Source organism: Protopterus annectens, chromosome 2.part0 (assembly GCF_019279795.1).
Source record: "Protopterus annectens isolate FY-2018-M chromosome 2.part0, PAN1.0, whole genome shotgun sequence".
Taxonomy (NCBI): domain Eukaryota; kingdom Metazoa; phylum Chordata; order Ceratodontiformes; family Protopteridae; genus Protopterus; species Protopterus annectens.
In genome coordinates, this window is record NC_056728.1 from 182,376,958 (window position 1) to 182,397,498 (window position 20,541).

Here is a 20,541-nt window from a genome sequence, read left to right on the forward strand (position 1 = left end):
AATCCAGCAGTTGAGTAATCCAGCAGTTATCCCTGCCTGGTCAAGAATCTGTCTCACTCCACTATTACAGATCTTCCCTTCAAATGACTGTCTACATGAGGAAATAACTCTTTGAGTTTAGCTGTCCAGTGTACCCACTTTTGCACCTTAGTAATTGACAGTAAAGGCTCTGTAATTTAAGTAATTGCTTTGAGAATGTTTCCATAGTCCAGACTTTGAGAGCACATTTCAAGGCAAATATGCATTTCCATAAGTAACATAGTACTACTATATATACATGCACACACACACACACACACACACACACACACACACATATATATATATACACACACACACATATATATATATATATATATATATATATATATATATATATATATATATATATATATATATAAACTCCATGCATCTACCAGGTTGAGGATATAAATCTTTAATAATGACAAAAAAACAATAAAATAATAAAACAGGATAAGCGCTTTCACACTAAAATAGCCCTTCTTCAGATTTATTTAAACAAGCTAGCTGAACCCATTTATACTAGTCACCTACCAATCAGTAACACATATACTTCAAACAACATATAACAACATGTGTTTCAGCACCTGCTAAAGCATAAGGAATTGTTGACCTTCTTTGGTCGTTCGAATTTTTGGGCTGTATTTCTACTTTTCTTCAGAACCACATATGGCCAAGGGGCTTCATAAGAACGTGAAGCAAGTTGAATTGGATTATTGTCCGAGAGCACCTACTAATAAGGATTTACTGTATAGCAAAAGATTGATCTTACTACAAATCCACTTTTGCATCTGAATCTTTCTGATACTGAATATGACTTGGATGTGCGACCTGTTGATATGGTCATTTTTTGCTTAAGGTAAGGTAACTGGAGAATCACCTCTTCAATCTGAAGAGGTAACAATGACAACACCTCCATCTGGAGGCTTGCCTGCAATATAACATTATTCCAGTAGATCTGAGGGTGTTACTGATGCCTACATGGCAGTACACATCATGAACATTTGAAAAAATGGCAACTGCTGAATTTAGAAATGAGCTTCAATTATATACATTTGCTACTGGAGCATTTTGATCCGATCGAGAAAGAACTTACGACTATGATAGAGAGACTCCAACAGGACATTGAATTGACTTATACAGATCCTAAATATATCTTGAAACTAGAAGATGTTTATTTGAATATTGATGCCTATGATTCTACACTGGAAAACCTTAAGACTAAGAAACTTAAGCAAGACTTTAATGATTTTGAGAATGGGCATATTTTTGTATGGCCTAGGGCTAGTAGTCTTCATACTGGTAGCACAGAAAATAATACTAGCGATCAGACAGTTGTGGTCAATGCATGCCAGGAGCAGACACCAGAGATGTTGACAATGAAGTCTACTAGTTCACGACCAATTTTCAGCCCTATAAGAGATTCACATTACAGTAATGATTTACCATCTGATACCTGGAATGGTCACAATAGGATGCCTCCTAACAGCTTGGGTACGAGACCCAAGTCTACTATTTAGACACCAGTGGTTTTTCAGACACTCCCCCTGTAAATATCTCTACCGAGACAAGTGGACAGAGGAAGATCACGGAGCAGGGGAATGAGAAACAGACAGATGTCTCCAGAGGCAATCCAAAGGAACATCAGACAACAACCACAATGAACATGCTTGTCATTAATCTGTCATCCATATGGTTAATGGGTGATCAGCATGCTGTACTTAACAATGTTTTGAATTTTGTCCCCTCTGTATTCATTAAGGCTTTTTTGCAGAAATTTGATGTTGAAATTGATTCATGGTAATGATACCATCATAAAAAATGTTGGAAAACTTTGTAAACTCAGTCTTTATACACCCCAGAATAGTCCTGTATTTGAAATGTTTTAGCAGATTTGTGAGGAGATATTTGATACATTAAATCGACATAAACATCTTCCTTTGAAAGTGACACATGGAGAGAGGGAAGCCGTACGGCAGCGCCAAGAGAATGAACAAATATCAATTAGACCTGCTGACAAAGGGGGCGGTCTGGTAGTCATAGACTCTATTTTTTATCATCTTAACCTGGTGCAGCTCCTTACTGAAGATTCTGTTTATGTCAAGATATCATATGAAGATGTATCGAGGTTGATCTTGAATGTAAAAGAAAGACTTCTTATTTTACTAGAGTTACACAAAATATCTTCAGATTTGTACAATATGTTATTGGTTTCATATCCATTGATTCCAGTAATAAATGGCCTTCTCAAAGTTCATAAGTCATTAGACAATCCACCTATGAGACCAATAGTGGTTGGGAATGGATGGGTTACTGAGATAATTTATCTTTACTTATCGACAAATGAAGCCAATATTAGTTCAAGCCCCAGCAATTATCAAGGATACAAGGGACTTTTTACATGCTTTGCTTGATTTTACAAGGCCTTTGAATGATTCTGTCCATTTTGCTATGGTCACATTGGATGTCAATAGCACCTCTTTATAGTCATTCCCAGTAATTATGGAATTAAATCTGTCAAAGAATTTCTTACTTCTCACAGTGCCTTTGGTATGGATAATATATATCTCATGGGCATCTTTTTGGAATTAATTTTAGATAGTAATGTCTTTATGTTTGAATGAGATATTTATTGGCAGAAATGGGGGGGGGTAGCCATGGGTACCCCCAGTGCTAATACACCAACTTAGTGCTGGCAAATTGGGATGCAGCATATGTTTTTAATAACAATACTTTTTCATTCTGTTTGAAATTTTGTAAGAGATTTGTTGATGATATATACCTCTTATGGGATGGCAGTATTGAAGAGTTACATGCATTTGTTACTCATCTTGAAACAACGACTGAGTTTCTTAGATTTTCTTTTAAACATTCGGCTTCCACTACAGACTTCCTTGATGTGAGGCTTACCATTGATGAAAGGGGTTGAATCACTACAAACATATATAATAAAGAATGTTGGAAGAACAACTTATTACATTGTAATGGTATGCATCCACCCTATACTTTCTCAAGTGTATTCAAGAACCAATTTTCCGTGTCTCCAGACTGCATTTAGATGATATCCAATATGCTGCAGCTATTAACAACATGATTAACAGTCTTAAGAACAGAGGCTGTATAATAATGGAGATTGACTGTGAGAAGAACCACATACAAACATTAAGAGACACAACTGGGAGACCATTCTTTAAGGATAGAACACTAAGCATGCAATCCAGTGGCGATGTTCAGCATAAATAACCTTATACATGTATCATGACTTGTGCTAATGATATACAATATTTTTGTAATATTATTAGATCCAACTGGAAAATTCTTAGGTCTGATTCCAGACTTTTGGACTTGGTAGGTGATCAACCATCTTTTAATTGTAAAAAGAACCATAGCTTAAAACAGCTTCTGTGTTACAATAAGAGTTACACCAAAGACTTTATCCATTCAAGAACTGGAACCTATCCCTGTTCCAGTTGTAGCTGTTGCTCTCATATCCTCAACACAAATGAGTTTGTACACCCTATATACAAGAAGACATACCTATGTCATAGTTATGTGGGTTGTAAGACAAAGACATTTAGTGTATTTTGCTGTGTGTCTCCTTTGTAATTGTTTCTATGTAGGTAAGACCAATAGGCAGTTCAAGGAATGCATTTCTAAACATGTAAGTGATATACGGCTACAAGATTTTACAAGCCATTGACTAAACATGTCTCACAATATTCTGGACAATATTTCAAATTTATGGCTAGTCACGTTATTTCAGAAGGTTTGCATGGAGGAGGTATGGTTTTAAGAACTGAACAAGCAGACATGAGATGGATCATTCAAATGAGGGATGATAAGCCACCAGGACTGAATGTAGCCATTACACTGAAACCAGCATTGAAAGGTTGCAGGTACAGCATTTGTTGTCATTTTTATCTTTACTTATATGAAGTAGTTTTTTTTTTCATCTATTGAATGATGCTTAATGTTTTATGATATATTTTATCTGTTAATCTATTCAGTCATTTGTGTCTTTGGAACCTATAGGAAGGATATGCCCCCTTTTATGGTTAAATGTTGAATTATGTATGCTTCTGGGTTCTCCATTAGATCCAATACATGTTTTTACTGGTGTATTGGCTTTAATAGTATTTAGGGGTTTATGCTGCATTTCCTATTGGAGTTTTGCATAATCCTAAGCATGTGTTCAAGATATGTTCATATACAGGTATTTTATATATATTATTATTTTATAGTTGCCATTTTATATGTTTACTTATTTCTTACATGTATACTCACATTTATTATGGATGTATTGACGGAAGTGCAATGTTCAGAATTACGCTGATTATTTTAGACCTGGATTGTTTGTTGTGGCTGTTTATTTGTTAGGTTTATATAGGTTGCATGTAAGTAGTCAATGCATTTTATTTTGTCTGTTGAGAGATTTTCCACTTTTTATACTTTTTATATGTATCGTTATTACTTTGTGATTTTTCACTAGATGACATATGCATTCTCTCACATTCTGATTTAATGGGTTTGCTGGATATCTGAACATTCATTTCTGATTGGTTGCATTTTTATGGTCTATATGAATATTCACTATAGTTCTTTTATTTTTCTGATTGGAGATAGTGGTATGCGTAGGGAAGTAGAAGATGAGCTTCAGTGTTTTGGCTTCCATTGGTCGGATGCATTGCAATGCATGTAGTTTGATGCTTAGTTTTTTACTTATTTCTTTGTTCATAGGTCCATAGGTTCATAGATTAGTACTAAGCTAACTGTCCTTGCAAGCCATTTTAAGCCTAGCCAGTTATCCCTTGAGAGACTCAAACCCAGCACCTTGTGTTTGTAAGGCAACCACCTTAACCATTAGGCCACCCTCCCAATCCCAACTGTTGAATTTATTCATTGTTATATACAATTGCTTGTGCTATTAATGTTTGTTAGGCTATGGTTCCTCTAGGAATGAGAGATGTTTTGCACATCTTGATCTGTTAACTTTAATTCCGAATGCTGATTCTTCAATGGCGCATTAGTTAAGGGATAGTGACAAAGTAATTTATTGATGATATTAGCAGGTAATGTGCTCTATTTTGTTTGTTTGAGAGACGTGTTCCTTTCTATACTTTGTTCAGCACTCTGCAATTCCCCCTCTATGATGTATGAGCATTCTCAAACCTGGATCCAATGAACTTGTCCACCTTTGAGGCACTCACTTATTATTGGATGCACTTTGTTTGCCTATATAAATATTGACTACCATTCTTCTTTTTGATTGGAGGGAGTGTTATACATTCCACACAGTTAGGTCAATAGAGCCTGAATCATAGAGGCTGTGTAGGTTTTGTACTTATGGTTTTTTTTTTTGGATTAAGCAATGCTTTGTATGGTTCGATATGTAATATATCATATATAATACACAATTTTGATTGCCGATTCTCCAGTGGCACATTAATTGACCATGATGAAGTATTGTAATGATTTTTTGCAGCTGTATTTATGGTCTGTGCCATGTTACATTATTGTTATTAGTGATTGAACAATTGTGCTTTGATCAGATGGCAGGTTTGCAAATGTAAATGTTTGATATATATGGAAGTATGTTCAATTTCAGTAACCATAGGATCTAGTTCTTTTAAACAACTACTATGGCTTTGAATTGATTATATATGTTTTAAAACTTAGTGGCATCATCTGGTGACAAGATCGTTTATGTAACTAGCTTGAGCCGTTTTTCTTGAAATATAATCATCCTGAATGGATAGAGGTTCTCCTCTCCTTTAAAGAATAATTCTTTAGTTGAGTATCTTAAACAGTGTCAGTAAAGAAGTCTTCTAGACGCAGTCTTTTTATTCGATGTGTATTCACTGTTATTGGCTGTTGCGGTATGAGTAACACTTACTCTGCACCTCAATCATGGTTGAATTAGTGGTCCATTTTCTATAGAAATTGGTGTTTTTTGAGTAAGGCCTAAAAGCTTGTAACTTCTTATTCTTTAACAGGCACTGAAACACATTTTAATAGGTTGTTCAAAGTATATATATTACTGATTGGTAGCTGACTAATATAACTGGATTCAGCAAACTTGTTTAAATAGATCTAAAGAAGGGCTATTTTAGTCCAAAAGTGATTATCCTGTTTTATTATTTTGTTGTATTTATTGTCATTATTAAAGATATTTATCCTTGACCTGGTGACCATGGAGTTTTTTATATTTGGCTGTTTTTATTCTCCGTATTGGCATTCTTTGGTGGTTTGAATTTTTGAACTGTGTGTGTGCGTATGTGTGTGTGTGTGTGTGTGTGTGTGTGTGTGTGTGTGTGTGTGTGTGTGTGTGTGTGTGTGTGTGTGTGTGTGTGTGTGTGTGTGTGTGTGTTGTGTGTATATATGTATCGTTTCATAGGAAAGTACTTGGTTAGCTGACCTTGTGGGATATTCTAAGCCTAGCCAGTTTTCCTTTTGTGCTCAAAATAACCTATCCCATTTGGTTATAGATTACCTTACCTATCCCATGGTCAATAATTATATACTACCCCTAATGAGAATAACTGGGATCATACCATAGATAACTTGAGGGGATGTATACATGTGATAAAACATTTAAGAGCTGCCTCTGTCAATTCATAGTGCATGGGGTACATTTTCTGTTTCCCATCCACAGATCTAAGTTGCACTTAAAAATGGACAGGGATGAACTTTGTTTTATGTGGATGGGAAGTCTGTTCTGCAGCAACTTTATCCTCTGTGAGATATACCTGCCCCTCCAAACTATTGTGTTGATGTTGCAGAAGAGGGTTAGATCCCTAGACTGAGTATTTCTGATGTTATTTGACTTGCTGATGTGCAGTAAATCCATAAGTAATGGGTTTGAGGATGCCTTCTATGCCAGACATATGTTACTTTTTAGCAGTCTGTAGGATACTGAGTATAGTGACAGGGCTTTAAGTTGGTCCAAGTAGAACATGTTGTTTAGGCCTTGTATTCTTTGTGGATTTTCCAGCTGTTGCATGTGTCCTGACAGATACATGCCAAAGGGGCCATTATATTCAGTGATTGGTCTAATGAGGGCTGAATCTATATATAAATATAAAGTTTAGGATCTGTGAGGGTCTCTTTCTCCTGCCCATACACAGCTTTCTTTAGCTAGGTTTCAGAAACATCTTCTGCTTGTTCATTTGCTTGTTTAGAGGAAACTGATATGGTGGGTTTCACATGTAGAATCCCACCACCACCAACATCAGCAGTTTGTAAAGCCAGCAAATACACCTTGCTGTACCCATCAAGCCTTATGCTGTTGAAGATACTTTTTTTTCCTAATTGTTATCATTGTACCAGAGGGCACATGCAGATAATAAGGGTACCATTATTTATAACCATATTTTGGATATGCTAACCAAGTGATACAGCTCCTAAAATGATACCAAAATGTTCATGCGGAGGATCCAAAATGATAATTTCATGAAGACTCAGAGTTATTAGAACTGGCACTAAAATCTTTTTTAAATTTTTTATTGGATTTTTTCAATTTGTTAAATAATCACAACAATATTTACATTCAGAGATTTGTGAACATAGTAAATGAAAAAAAATCAACTAAACCTCACACACAAAAGAAAAAACTTTTTACAGGAGTCCTTTAACCATCAAGTCATTCAAGTTGTTATATATTACATTAATCTAAAGTGCAGTTATTTTTGCTTGTCAAGCAGATCTTTAAGTTTTGTAAATGCATTGTAGCAAGAGTTAATCCTGGTTGTTCTTGACTTAATTGTAATGATTTCTAGGTGACAGACTTTAGTTGCAGTATTTATAAATTCTTTGAAGGAAGGTGTAGATTCATTCTTCCAATTCTGAGTTATAAACTTTCTCGTTATTAATAGACCACAAAATGTGATATTTCATTTTTATAACACATATATGAATAGGAGTGTTAAAAAGAATTAGTGATATGGATAAAACTAATTTATCTCCAAAAAAGCCTGTAAAAATATTAATGTTATTCCAATAAGACTAAAAAGTGTTTTTGTTTACATCTCCAACAAACTTATTTCTGCTTGAACATTAATTCAATTTTATGTGGTGTAAAGATCTATGCAAAAATTTTCAAGTAAAGAGATTCCATATACGAGATGAAGTTGTATGTTTAGAAGATATTAGAATTATTTATTATCTTTTTGACTTGGAGATCTATTATTAATTTGGGTAAAATAGTTCCAGTAATTATCATTGTAATTTTTTGTTTCTCTCTTCACATCTCTATATAATGTAGATAAGAGACCCTGTCTGAATGTGTTTTGTTGCATTAAGAATATTAGATATTCAGTTAATTTTGGGATATAATCTCTTATCCTTGGTTGCATTATCTTAATTTCTCCTTCTACGTGTCTGCAGGATTGTACATCTAGCCACATCTTCATCTAAATTATATTTGTTCTTAATATAATCTCATAATGTAGCTTTTCATCTTTCATTAATTGAAACCAATATAGCAGATTTTTCTCTTCAAATGTAATCACTGTTTATAACTTTGACGTAGAGATATTATTTGGGGTATATGCCATAGGAAATATAAGGAAGATCCATGCTTTATATTTTGGGTTTCTGTATATAACATTTTTAAAAGTGTTTAATATAGTAGATATAAAATCAGAGTCACTTGTTTGGTGACTTTTTATAAGGTAATCCTTTAATAACCAAATCAGATTGTTTACTATGAGATAATTATTAGAATATCTATTATATTTAGAGTTTATAAAAAGATTTCCTAAAAACTATTTCTACCTAGCTGTGTAAGTGTTATTTATCCAAAGATGTATTGTTTTCATAATTGATGGTGATAAATATAATTCTAGATCTGGTAGCCCTATCCCTCCTGCTGCCCAGTCTCTCATCTGATGGTTTAAAGCAACTCTTGGTTTAATGGAATACCAGAGAAATCTCAAAATTAAAGTGTTAAATTCTTTAATACAAGTTTTTGTTGGGAATAATGATAGTGAGCATGTAATATATAAGATTTTTGGAAAGATAATCATTTTGTTTATAAATAATCTCTCTTCCATCGTGAAGAAAATTTTATTTCATTTGTTTATTATGTTCTTTAAATTGTTTATACTGTTAGTATAATTATGATATAGCTTTAATGTTATCTGTTACAATTATTCCTAAATAATTCATTTTCTTCTCTTTAACAATGTATTTAATGAATTTATTTTTGATTCTATTATTATTTGTATTTATAGGTGGCACTAAAATCTTAATCATTGTCATAACAGTACAAGATATAATGTAATAAGTCTGCTGTGTAAGCAGCCCATTAAATGGAGGGCAACATAAAATTACATGGCATTTTTAAACCATTTAGACATGGGCTCATACCCAAGAGCCTGACAACAGGTTCTTAGAATATTCATGCCTATTATTTACCATCCAGGCTCTTTCAAACACTGATGTTGTTTATCCTGTCTGAAATCAGGAGTGTGTTTCATTTCCCACCACCATTTGACAGATTTAATGGAGCTAATATTTCTTTTTGGTACAAACTTAAGTTTATTGGATTTTGATTTTGGTGCCTTGTTCAGCCCCAAACAGCAAAATAAATTTACTTCATGCTGGGCTTTATATTAATTTATGAGGCCCACACATAAACTTCTGTAGCTTAAAGAAAAATATTTCAGATTTTAAACATTTAAAATATTACAGCCCTTTCTTGACGTCACCTTTCTCAGTGCTAACCATCTGCAACAGCTTAGTTTCCAGTATATGTACATTCAATACATGGCACTGTGTTCTGCAAACCCCTTGGGGCAATATGCCTTTAAGATACTAAAGAACACAAGGCATAGTGACTATGAAGCTAGAAGCCTTGGAGAATGAAATGACAAGTACCATGTGCATTTGTGTGAAGTTTTATTTATTAGAATTTTCTTACTTTGTAAATATATTTAAATGCAACATGCTCCGACTTTGCCAGTGTTATCATTGTTGTCCGTGTCATTATGTCTTATTCATAACTGTCATCCTTTTCCATGAAAGAGCCCATATATATATATATATATATATATATATATATATATATATATATTTATATATATATATTTTTTGAAATGTAAGAAAATAAAAATGCAGCAAGTCCGGTCAGATGTGCAATTGTCCATTCTTCCATGGATTTATTGTAAAACAAAAAAACTCAGACTAAGTAATTTTGTCCCTTTTATGTATTCATATGATTTTTTTCAAAGTTAAAAAACAATCCATGGAAAATTGCATATCCAACTGGAATTGCTGCATTTTTCTTTCTGTTTAGTCACAGTATCTGAGATGTGTCTGATCTTTAGAACTGTATAATCCTGTACATCTGCGTACTTCCCCTTATCTGAAGACACACATTATACTAATTGTTTGTCTGAAGAATTCTTCACAGCATGTAAAGTGTATGTACATTTAAAATGCCCTGGCAACTGCCCTAGGTCATGGTTGAAAAGGTTCCTTGGTGTAATCTATGTACTTGGTTTGCATACTGTATACATCTAAAGATCTACTCTGTTACCCCACAGCAGGAGTGTTTTTAGGAAGTGTGGTTCATGACCCACCTGTGATATCCATAGATTAGGCTACTGCACTCAGTTTGTCAACAACATTCACTATAGAACTGGTATTTTGAAATAAATTATCATTTTTCCTGACTGCCAAAGTTGCAGTGAGTCAGACAACTGATAATCATGATGGTTGTGCAGTATACGTAATCTTGTATTGAAACAATACATTCCAATAGCATAAAAAATATTTTGCAGTATGTGGATAATGACAGTGAAGACATGGAAGCCACATATGGGCTCATATTAGCAGCCAGGAAAGTTTTGCATACTATATTGCATTAGAATACATTTGTTTCACAGCCTTATAAAATGACTTTGGGATACCCTACAGCTTAATGCCTACTAAAAACTATCATTAAATATTAAAAATTCTACAACTATATTATTCAAACCAAATGAAAGTTGGCTATATCAGTACCACTAAAAATCATAGACTATACTCTAGTACAGTTTCCTCTTATTACTTGACATAAACACCTCAGCATTTTATTAGAGTGCACATTATATTTTATACTACATATTAAAATGCAAATGCAGCATTTAAAGTGGCCTATAAAAATCACCTACCTATAGACAGAAGATACAAACTGTGCCTTGGCAATCAGTGTTGTTTTACCTAGGTTAGAATACTCACTCCCTGTCATTATCATATACCCACAGTAAACCATACATCTGCTCCAAAGAAAATCAGATACAATGATTTATTCATCTATGCCCCTCACATGACCAATGTCTTACTGTAGTCAAATGAAATTCGCTCCCATTTGAAGTTAAAGCACCATTCTTAATACATGCCTTTACTTATAAATTACACACAGAGTGATATTGCCTTCCACACAGATAATTCATACACTTTTAAAAACTCAATCTATGAACTCAAGAATTCTTAATAACCACCTTATACACTAGGTATAGCTGAAAGATTGTATTCAAATGTACCTCCAGAATACCAGAACAAAATACCTCAATACCTCAAATCACACTGCACTCAACAAAGAAGACTGTATAAATTTGTCTACCTCAGTAAACACATTTCTACAAACAAATTTACATATTACACTCAAGAAGGAAGAATATTTATTTGTTTGTATGAATTTGTTTACTGGGCTAGAGCACTGATCCTTTCAGACAAATTTCAGTGTCAGAAAGACGTAGAATGCAGACACAAATACCATAACACATAAGTGACACTAAAATAGTAGAGTAGAAGAATTCTCCTTTGAAGACAAAATAAATAAAATGTATCAATACACATTTTGTGCAAAGTTTTTTTAAACAATTAGGCAATTAGAATAAACTAAACTAGCAATATGAAAAGGATATTAACTGAGAAGTTAGAGAAAAGTTAAAACAGATTTAGGTTGTATGACCTATGATGGTGACAGGTATATTCTGCTTGACTGTCTAAATGTGATTTATAGTACAGAATGAAACTTGGAATAAGAAGATAAGTCTTTAATTTCAGGTAGGGGGACACAAAACTCTGATGTACTGGTGAATTTAGAATGTTTGACAAAAGTAAGGTAAAAGTTACTTCCAGGTAAGGCCAGGGAGTAGTTGGAATAAGCTACCTGCAGAAAGACAGAAAGAAAGAGACTCTGCTAAGTTTCAAACTTAAATTGGACTCATGGTATAGTAACAAGCCTCCTACATTTTCTCCTCCTGGAGGTTGGCTGGTAATGGTCTTATATGAAGTCCTAATGTAAATATTGTATACTAACAGTTACTAGTGTGCCTGTGAAAGTCTCTTACATACTATCCATTGCACTTTATATTCAGTTTTGTATACACTAAACTATAAGCTTATTCTCAAGTTTCTCTTGAAATGTACTTTGAACATCAATATTATCATTTTGCACTTCAATACTGTATTATTATTTTTACTTTTATACTCAAAGACTGAACCTGAAAATGGTCTTTAAGGGTCAATGTTTTGTTATGGTAAACAAATTAAAGTAAAAGTAAAACTAAAATACATAAACTACTTTGTTCTCATTCTAATGTCTTCTGCCAGTTACTTTGTTGTATCTCACACCTGTTTTATCAGACTTCTGCTTACCCCCTTTCACTGACCCTGCACCATCTTCCCATCTCTGCTTTCTTCCTATTATATACCCTCTTTTTCTTTGCCCTGTTCATTGTCACATAGCCGTATTGACATTCTTCTGTTTCTTTCTATTTGACTGTTCTCAAAGAAACATCTGTAGCTCTAAGTACTCAATTCTCTTAGCTCTGCTCATAATTTTCTCATCTGCTTCGTTTGCTTGCAGTCACCTAATTCACATTTTATTGTTTTCCATTGTTCACTAAAATTCCCTGTCTTGATATGTCACACCACTGTTTCTATCTTTGGTGTGTTATAGCCCCAGGTCTCGAGATTACATGCACATGACGATTATTTATCACTTGCTGCCTTTATGGGTCACCTCTAGCATCTCCCACTCTTGGTTAAGAGCACTTCCAAAATTCTGTCCCTTAGGGTATATTCTTATATTAGCTGACTGAAATACTTGTAGTCCAAGCACATGCTCTTTTCTCATGCCATTGCTACCTAGGAATTTAGGATCATTCACATATATAACCTCCTCACTGCAGTCTTTAGTTCTCGTAGTCTGTCTTTCACCCACTTATCTTGGTGCTTCTGGTGACCAGTGTGATTTATTATCCCACAGCAGTCTTCACTCTTTCTGCTACATTAGCTAACTGGGATCGTATTGAGGGTCTGATCGTGATACTTCTTTACCCCTTTCATGTACATATTCTTCATCCTCTTTGACTTTAAATTTGAGAACTGTCTTTCAATTTTGGCATTTTTCCTCCATTTTACAACTTAAGTCCAACTAGAGATTAACAGTCATTTTACATTTAGCCCATTCATCCACAAATGTAAAGCACTTCATTAGAATCTGAGATTACTATAACAGACACAGCCACTTTGTCACTTACACCTTTTCTGATTTCACCTGATTTTTTGCCCCTTTTGCTAATTTTCTTGAACTATGACTGCACCAGTGGCCTACACAGACATACCATTTCCATGTGACTACCACTCTGATAACTGGGATAATGCATGCCACCTCTGGTCAATTATCGTCTGCTAGCAATTGTTTGTGAACGCTGGTGTGTCACTCAAAACATTATGGTGTATCACCTTTGACACGTGTGTCATAGGCTCATCACTGAATCGCAGGTTGTGAAGAATCAAGTTATCTATGTTAGAATAGCACATTCAACTTCCAGAGGTGGTAAGTACTGCTTTGTCTTACATTTCAGTACAACACCATTTTAGGAAGGAAAACTAAGATTAAAGGTAAAAAGACAGAGGCATGTTGTTAGTTTGATTAAGTGAGTAAGAAGAAAAGAAGAAGGAGGGAGTAGAGAAAAAAGGAGTGGAACAGCCTGCCCATGCATTTATGTACATATTTACATAGTTTTATTCCTATGATAGGACTCGGGTTATTTAGACAAGTTGCTAGTTTGAATTTTGTGGAAGAGAGAGAGTAGAAGGCTTAGTCTTTGGCTAAGAAACAAGAACATTTGTAGGAGTCCATTGGAGTGTTATTCATATTTCCCCACTCCTGCACACATCCAGTAACACCTTGAGGGTGGGTCATGTAATGGGTGTCAATGATGAACTGCCTTTCACTTCTACAAAAGGCCTAAATGCATATCATCAAGAGCATGCAGGTTCTTAGGTAAGTACTCTTGCAGGTAATTTTAATCCTAGCCAGTTTCTCTTTTGGTGCTCAAAGTAACCTATCCCATTTGGATATAGACTGACCTTACCCATCCCATGGACGATAATTATATATAACCCCTAATGAGAATAACTGGGATCATACCATAGATAATTTGAGGGGACCCCTGCATGAGGTAAAGCATGTAGAAACTGCCTTTGCCCATTAGTAGTACAGGGACAGTCCTGGGGTAAACTTTCTGTTTCCCATCTATGGATCTAAGTTCAGCTTGAATATAGGCAGGAATAAACTTTGTTTTATGTGATAATTGGTAAGACATGTGGTGGTGAATAGTGCTGAATTTAGCCACTTTATTATCGTATTGGTCCATTAATGAGAGTTGAGTAGACTGGATGTTAATTAGGATATGAGTTGTGTATAATAGTTTTTGGGCTAAAAAGGATAAAGAAATATTTTTTTTTCTGACAATATCTGTGAGACATTGTTTAACTCTGTAGAGGGCACCTAGTTTTTGGATCTTTATGCTACTTGTTTGAAGTGGTGATCACATTTTTAAGTTTTCATCATTAATGACCCCCCCCCCCACCCACTCAAAGCTTAGTATGGCTTATGGCTTACTAGTTCTATTTAAGTGCTGTTGGAAGATGTGATTGAATAGGGTTTTGATTGGTCAGAATGTAGCTTTGGCATAAATCAGATCAGCTTCCTCTGGAGGGAATTCAAGAGCAGCCATGAGTCAGTCAGCCAAGCCTCACTGGTGGAAAATGACTCTTTCTTGAACTGTTTTAGTTTGTTTAGGGTTTTTGCAAAGCAGCTGAGTGTTGAGTGTTCTGCATATTGGATGACAGTGGCTTGTCTGGTGAATAAATGGAGATCATTTATGAATATATTGAAAAATAAAGAACCGAAAATTGAACCCTGAGTGACAACAACTGTAACAGGGAGGGAGGAAAGAAGACATACTGATTTGCCACTTTACTGCCTGCTGTGTATTTGAGAAGTAACTGAAAAACCAAGATAGTGAAGATTCACAAATTCCTTTGGAAGACAGTTTGTGTGGCCATTTTTTTGTGTGATACCATGTCAAAGGATTTAGATAACTCAAGGAAAAGTGCGGAGGTTAAGTCAGCATTATCATGGCTCCGGTCAGCAATAGTTATTAAACTAAGGAGGGCTGTAGAGGTGCTATACAAAGGTTGGAAATCATGTTGTGTGCGAAATAAGAGACAGGTGTTAGTAACAGAGGTGACAGCCTGAGATTCGATACATTTTCCAGCATTTTGGATAGAGAAGATAATATAGCTATGGTCCTGAAACTGGAAAGGTTTGTAGAGTTACATCCTTTCTGTAATGGTAGTATGTAGAAATTTTCAAATAGTGGGGACATAGCCTTCAGTGATGGAAAATTTTATCAGAATAGAGATCAGACATGCTAGGGGATCAGCTGCAGTTTTGATAAATTTATCTGATAAGTTATCAGCGGCAAGAGTCATGGATTTAAAGATTAATAGTTTCTTGATTATGGAAGCTGGATGGGTTTGAGTTAGAGTGATTTGGAATATAGTTTTAGTGTAGTTGGTGGGGTACTATCGATAGAGGTTGTGGGGATTGATAAGAGAGGCTAATGTCAGGATAAAGTGGAAGTTGAACTGACTACCTAAGCTATCTTTTGAAGCAAACAAACGGAAACCAGTAAAATGCACAAAAGCAGTCCGGACAAGCACCGTAAGGCCCAAAAAAAGTTAAAGTCCTTATTGTGAAGGCTGTTTGCAGTACAAGCTGCACCACTGAAATTGAAATCCACTTGCACGTATAAAGCCACACTGAAGTCGGAAAAAAACTTGAACCTTAACACACTTTATTATTAAAACAAGCGTTTTCGCTGTGGTTAAAACTACAGCTTCATCAGAGGCACAAGTAGAATGCAGTGTCAGAGTCAGGTTTTTATACAACACACCCTCGCCTTAATTAGTAATGCAATCACAATGAAGGCGTGTTAGCAGCATTTCTTACAAAAGTAAATTCAGGGAATGAAAGCTCTGTTTTGGAGCATTCTCAAAAGTGTGTAGTTTCATATTTTTAAAACAGTTGGAAACCATGAAACATTGATGCATCAGCAGTTTGTTATGTTCATACACCAAGCAAATGTGCATTAAAAGCATGAAAGTGTGTAAGAAATATATACACAATAAAAGCAGTCTAAAAACAATGCATAACAGGTCTGCATATAAAAATGTTTATAGAAAAGTGTTTGTAAAAAAGTATCTAGTGAAATCACTACCTGCAACTATAGTTGGAAGCCTTGCTAAGTGTAAGTCTTAAAAGTAGTGAAAAGTATATGTTACTACAAATTACTATTAAAGTAAAATAAAATGAAGTGAAAAGTGAAGTAAGACAAAGGTAAAGGAGTTATCTTTTATAGCTCCTCATTTTCAGGACACAAGCTATATTGCAATGTTCATTCAAACCTGGGTACGAAAATGAGTCTAGTAATATTTGCCATTCTAGATCCTTATTCTCCAAAAGAGAGGTACTGGACCCCTCTTTCTGTTTTCTTGACCTGGTAAATTGCAATAAAATGAAAGCTATGTCCTTGATGTTTCATTACGTGTTTAGCTAAAGCGTTTTCTTTTTACAGTTTCCTTATGGCATAATCATGTTGGTACAGCCTGTCCCGTAGTCTCCGGTCAGACTTGCCTATGTAAAATGCTTCACAGCAGTTACACTTAGCTAAATAAACTATGGATCTAGAATCACAATTAAGCTTATGTGTAATGTGGTACTTTTTGTTGCGTATTACAAAGGAATTGGAAGCCTTCACAAGATGGCAATAGTTACATGCCCCGCACTGAAAACAGCCTTTTGTTCTAGTCATTAGCTCCGTCTGTTTACTTCTTTCTAGCAAAGTTTTCAAATTATTGCCTCTCCTATATGCTATCAGAGGTTTTGTGCCTAACTTGTCCATGAGTTCCTCATTATTTGTTATGTAATACCAATTTTTATAAAGTATAATTTGAATATTCCTCGAGTCAATACTGTAATTTGTGATTAAACTATTTACAGACGAGGTCCCTGTTATCTCAGTGTTGGAGGTTGCCCTAAAAAGGGTATGTTCTCCCCAACCCTCGGATTAGCCTCTAAGTCTTCCTCTTGTCCACTGAAAATTTTGTGTGGAAGTAAGGGTAGAAATTGACCTTCCCTTCTTTTATTATTGATCTCATCCAGTATTTCTTCAAATAAAGTATTTGGGTATCCTCTGTTGGTGAACATTACTTCCAAGATTTTACATTCTTCTTGGAATAGTATCTCATTACTGCACATCCTGGCTGCTCAAATTAGCTGTCCCTTTATAATGGCCTTCTTTTGCTTGAATGGGTGGCAGCTGTTGTAATGTAAAAAGGAGTTGCAGTAGGTTGGTTTTCTGTATATCTTTGAAGAATATTCACAATTGTTAACTTCTTTATACAAGTGAACATCAAGGTAGTCAATGCTTAGCTCTGAGAATTTAGATGTGAATTTCAAAAAGTCAGTTGTGTTATTAATAGAAGAAACAAATTCATTTGCTAGTGTCTCATCGCCATCAAAAAGGATGAAAATATCATCCAGGTATCTTGTGTAGAACTTGATGCGGTTCGTTGTTAACGTCCTTAAGAATGTTGTCAACCTCCCAGTAGGCCATAAATAGGTTAGCTACTGTAGCACCACATGGGGACCCCATAGCTACGCCTTGTTTCTGGAGATAATATTTCCCATTAAAGATGAAGAAGTTGGACGTGAGTATGATGTCTAAAAGTTGGGATACTAAATCAATTTCATTTTTGGGTGCTCCCAAACGATCTAACATTAGTGAAATCCATTCAATAGCCTCCAGGTGAGGGATAGACGTGTATAGATCTATGACGTCAATAGTAAGGAAGTTCAGTGAGTCGCTGTAATCAATTTCACTTATCTTTTTTAAAAATGTCCACGAGTCCTTGCAAATGTGTGATATTTTCTTAATATATTTGCTCAGGATAATTTCTACAAGTTGGGCACTGGGGTATGTAAAGAGACTCGGCTATCAATCAATGCCGGATTGGTGGATTAACCAAGTTTTATGAATTTTGCTATACCAAAAATTACTGGTGTCCTAGGCATTGTGATGTCAATGTAATTGCAGGTGTCAATATCAATGCACCCACTAATAAATAGGTCCCTTAAAAAAACCCTAGTCCTAGAAATTGACATGTTCATCTCATTCAGTGACGATGATCTATAAGCTGGACTATCGAGGACAGTTTCCATTTTACTAATATATAAAAAGTTGTCAAAGATTACAAGCCCACCTCCTTTGTCAGGTTTTACTACCCTGACCGGTGCTTTACATAAGTTTTCCAAGCCTTGTAGTTGTTCTTCTGTGATGTTATAGTCTAACCGGTCGTTTTTAGTATGTGAAAAAGTGACCATTTGTCTGAGGTCCAATTCACAAGTTTTTTCACAAGTGTTAAAATGTTGTGTAGTGGGGGGTTATAAGTACTAGCTAATTTCAAATTAGTATTCATGTTAGTAACATCATTGTTAAACATTACATGCAAATTCAGTTTCCTGACAAAGCATTTCAAGTCAATCAATGTCTTAACAAGGTTACATTTAGTTGTAGGAACAAAAGTGTTCCCGAATGCTAGTAGTTCTATCAGGGATGGAGGCACGTGAAAGCTAGAAAAATTATAGATTTTAAAGTCGCCTTTTTCATTCGTTAAGATACTTAAGTCACCTAACATGTTGTTGTTAATGATAGGCGTTGAATTGGGAGTAGAGTCACCTGTTACTGTCGTCTGTACCAGTTCTTGTTGTAGTAAGGGCGCTGTTTCGGGTTCCATAAAAAATGCCTTCCCTGATTTTCATACCTTTGTTGGTTGTGTTGTTGCCCACTCCTGGTGTTGTGCACTTTCACATAGTTGCCACGTGGAGGTGCACCTGAGTTAAAGTTTGTTCCTGTTTCATCCCAGTCATCACCTCCACTTAGGTTTGGCTCATTGTTTTCATTCCCAGTTTCTGTAATAGTGCTGTCAACTTGAGTGTTAGTTGAAGCCATTAGTTTAGGATAAGCTGTTCCATTAGAATAGCTCAACCTATCCCTTGCCAGTTTTTTATTTTTGTTCACTTTTAACTTATCCACTAAACTGTCAATACTGGAAAAAATACGAGAGTATTAGTATTTATATCTATCAAAGTGCAAGTTTTGTTTTAAGGAACTGTCCAGTTGGTTGACTTCTTCAATTAATCTCGTAATATGTGTGCTGTAATGTTTAGAGATCAATTCCATAAGCTCAATTCCTTGTTTGTCAAACAATGTCCTTAAGTCAGCACAAAAAACATTATTTTTAAAAATTCCAGTAGGGTTAAAAGAGGACCGCAAGCCTTTTGGAATGATTTTCTCTGAGATACAATGTTGAAAATAAACTGTCTCTAATTGAAGTTTTTTCAGCTTCAATAGTTTGTTATCAAAATCTTTTAGACTGTCTGTTATTGTGTTCTCACTCACCGTAGAGTTAGATAGCCCCATAGCCGGTTGTTCCAGAGGTGTACCAAACCTCAAGTTGTCTGTGTTTTGAATCCAAATCCCAAAGTTCAGAACACCAATAAGCCCTGGTGGCATTGGTAAAGAAACTCTGTTCCTTGATGTTGAAGGACTACCAGTTAGGATGTCCCTTAAGGAATGAACACCATTCGGTGGTTCAATAATGTCCTCATTACGGACAGGTTGACCTGGAGGTATAGAATCCAGGTTTGGCAAAGAATTAGTGTCAGAAGGAGTTCCCGTCACTCCTCTTTGTAATCCTCTAGCAGGTAAGACTGGGTGTAGATGGTGTGATCCGGCGACTTGTTGTGTGGTAAAATTGACACGCTGGTCCAAAGCGTCAAGTTTGCTGACAAAAGAATCCATTCTTTTGTTTAATGCACGGATTAAACTAGTAAGATCATTACTTTCATCCACAGTTACGTTGTTGGATGCGAATAATCGTGGACTAGTCGGGCTGTCAGGGCTGCCAGAAGACATACTGTTAAAGCAAACAAACGGAAACCAGTAAAATGCACAAAAGCAGTCTGGACAAGCACCGTAAGGCCCAAAAAAAATGTTAAAGTCCTTATTGTGAAGGCTGTTTGCAGTACAAGCTGCACCACTGAAATTGAAATCCACTTGCACGTATAAAGCCACACTGAAGTCGGAAAAACTTGAACCTTAATGCACTTTA